The sequence below is a fragment of the Opisthorchis viverrini genome, assembly GCF_000715545.1.
Source record: "Opisthorchis viverrini unplaced genomic scaffold opera_v5_2, whole genome shotgun sequence".
Classification (NCBI taxonomy): Eukaryota; Metazoa; Platyhelminthes; class Trematoda; order Opisthorchiida; family Opisthorchiidae; genus Opisthorchis; species Opisthorchis viverrini.
Window position 1 is genome coordinate 2286253 of NW_008751658.1, and position 3751 is coordinate 2290003.

Consider the following 3751-nt stretch of genomic DNA (forward strand, 5'->3'; position numbering starts at 1 on the left):
TGTCGACTTTCGCCCAGGTCGCTGCATTCTTAGCGCCTGAGTCCTCCAGTGCCTTCGAAAGACGCTCTAATTTCGCGTCGAGTATCCCGATTAAAGCGGAACACTGGCAGTGGTCTTTCGGCATCTGCACTGGGGATTGGGTACCGTTTCGGGGGACTCTTCTCTTCGCTGCGGTATGCATTGCACCCTTGACATAGAGGCAGCTGGCACAGACAAACGGGTCAGGAGAGTTGGCTAGTCGGCTTATTTGGTCGTCCTGTAAACCCGTGCATTTGAAATGCCACCAGGCCTTGCAGGCGTGGCATTGCATACCGCGTTTGACGTTCGACGGGCAGCCATTCCGCCCACATCTATTGTGGTCAACCAATGGCTGCGGAGGGCGATCGGTATGGATTGACGTCATGTTTCGGACTAGATGTAAAATAGGTGTGCGCAAAATATAAAAGGTTATCACTCAAATGTTTTGTTAGAGTAATAAAATTCAACAATTACTCGTGTGTACTCTGTGGATAGATTGAACAACGAAAAAAATTTTCACGAATTTGCACGAGGGAAAAACGAAACCGATTTCGAACGTATCGCGCTTGGTTCCGAGGCCTGCTTTTCGTTTGCACTTAGGTTTGCCCTTTGAGATAATCCGTTGTTCAAAAACACATGGAAAGTGGCAGCGCTGCATGAGCAGCAGAGTTAGAATGAGATGAGGTTGGTTGAAATGAGCAATGGCACGAAAGCGGCAAAGGCATTAATGTCACAAGTAATTGATTTTAACAGCGAGACGCCAAAAGTGTTCTTTTCGTATGTGCCTGAATTTACGACCATTTATGGATTAAACGTCTTCTGGCCACTGAGGATAGGATTCGGCCAGATGAGATGCATCTAAATTGCGTTGCTGATAAACCAACTTAAGATGCATAATAATTAGGTTTAATAAATAAATAAATGAGTAATTAATGGTAATTAAAAATTATTGCCAATAATTTTTAATAATTAAGTAATTAATAAAGAGTAATTCAGGGACATGTTCATCTGTTTGTCACATTCGGATTGATGAGGAACCCAACCGGTAATGCTCGATGGCACAAGGGTTTAAGAGCACTGGAAAATAATAAAAATTCATTTACACGTGCTTTTTTAGTTCTAGAGCAAGGCGAATGGTGGCAGACGAGAAGAATAAGAAGCCAGCTTTCATCACCACACTATGCGATCAGGTTGAGTAATCTGGACATCTTAGTAGCCGCTGGGAGCGCCTTTCCGGGCTACTTTGCATGTGTAAGCCATCAAGAAGCCACAAGACATCTAGAACCTGTCACCCGATTTTTCGGAACTGGAACGAATCCCACGATTCTGGACCCAAACCTCGGTTGCGCGCGCCCATGGAAGAACCAATGAATCGTTAAACCTTGTTTGGTACGAATTCAGGTCAATCAAAACTTTCCTTCATTTGTAGTTTACTATAGAGTAAAGTAAGTGTGGATAATTTTCATACACGCAGATATTACATATTTGACGACCAAATCAGGATCATTACCACACACTGGTGTATCTGCCACAAAGACCTTAGCTCTGCACACGCGCATACAGGCCTCGGAGCTAACACTTTGCTCAGTCACACACGGCCGACGCAGCCCCAGTCACACTAACCCGTGCGCACACTCACCAGCTTCACGCACCACAACAATAGCCCGACCGGTTCACCTAGGCCATGGTGCATCGGGGTCGGTGTTCTTCAAAAATGGGGCCTGCATAGTATACAGTGTTCGATTTATATTGGTGGTGTATAGCCTTGCTCACTGAGCTTCGGCTCATGAGCAGGTTGAAATCAGCTTGCGATAGACATTTTGGGCTGGGTTGTTTAGCTTTAGAGTCTTTCTAGGTTCCTCACCTTTGAGCGGCCCTCTAGGTCTCATAATTGAGGTAAATCAACCGTACCCCCGTACTTAGTGGCTACCTTACGGGCAGTATCGGGTCCCAAACTATTTAATATCTACGTTCGTCAATTTCTCCCCCTGACAGGTTCATATTTGACATTCTGCGTAGACATAGAAAATGCAGGTTAATCTTTCTCATGCTAGACTGATAATATACTCCTTGAATGGACTAAGCGCAACATTAATGTAAGGTCACCCACGTAAGACGCCGACAAACCCTCTGTCGCTTGGGTCCTGAGCCACCGGCACACTAGGTGGGCGGGTGTCCCCGACGTGGCAAAAACAATGAGCAACTGGCCATTTCCTCAGTGCTTCAACAGTTCAACCATTACAGTTGCATATTAAAGGCTTCAGGAAGGTCCCATTCCTGTACAATTTATGTGAAAGCCCACAACTCATGCAAGCAACTATTTGTCCCTAGAAGGTGAACCTAACTAAGAGGCAACCTCATTATGAGCCACCTGCGTAATTGCGTGTTACTCGAGGAAAATCATCAGTAGAAGCTATATCGGCGTGCGACTTAATTCCGACTGAAGTTGTGCCTGCCGAAAAACGACCCGGGTACATTCTACTCCTGGCTACCTACTAGCCCATTATGCAGAATGGTCTCCTGACTAAAAGGAGTTTCGTCCCCTCAGCAGACAGCCTCAGAGACTAAACGAAACCTAACTCACATATCCGCTACCTTTTCCTGTTTTCTTTATCTTCGTTGAAAGCTTTGTATATTGAAAAGAGAGTAAGGTTGAAGGGAAGGAAAAGTGAAAAATTTGCGTGAGAGAGGATTCACCAAGACAGGAAAACAGGAAAGAAAAATTTAACCCCCCATTTCCATCTCTTTCTATCCTTATATGCACTTACTACTCCGATTGAGGGGTCGATATGGCTCAGTGGATAGAGCACGAATTTACTGACCGGAAGGTCCGTGGTTCCAACCTAATCTCTGCACCTCGACTTCTCCTGTATGCGCTTAAGCAACCTGACAGTATCCTAGCCCTCGTGCTTCCATCGGCATGGCTGCAATGCACCGGAAGGGTGTTACAGCTAAACGATATATTTTTCTACTCTGCGTGAAGCGAACATTCAGTCTGGATTTCATATTCTCAAAGGGACGACTGAAGGCTTCACCAGTAGCAACCATTTGTTGGTACTATTCACCAGACGTCCGGCGTACATAACCCAGACGCTACTGTTTTACCGGATCCGCAAAAAAATCTGTGAAACAAAGAACACGCATACTGATCGTTACAACTGGAGGTTGCCTGGCTGCGGCTGCTGCGCATCCAAATATTTGCTGTGCGGTGACTGCCCTAGGTGGTCTTATGAGAACTGCACGTGCCTCTCCGTGGAGCGATATATTTCACTATCGGAGCCATCTCGTGACCGCCGATCTGTCCTGTTTTACCGAGACCCATGTTTATGTACTTAGTGAGCTCATCCACACGCACCCTGGCTCACTACCCTCAACGTCTTTCATCTCCAACCTCTTGACTACTAGCCCCGACTCCAATGCAAACCACAGCCCTAAACCAAAGTCCTGTTCCCAAAACGGTTTTCCCGCTTGGCTTTAACGAAGCGTTTGTCACCGACATGTCCGACTGAATAACTTCCCTCCGCCGGCGAATTACTGGAGGGAGATGTTTTTAGCCCCATCCCCCGATGGTCAAACGGTCTTTTGATGTCGTCGGCGTGTAGCGGCCAGGTTTGCGACCTATATAGTAATATGGATGGCACCAGAGCATTGTCAACTCGATCCTTGATGGATAAGCTGATGTCACGCCAATATATAAGCTAAACGCTTATTTATTATTATTATTGTTATTGTT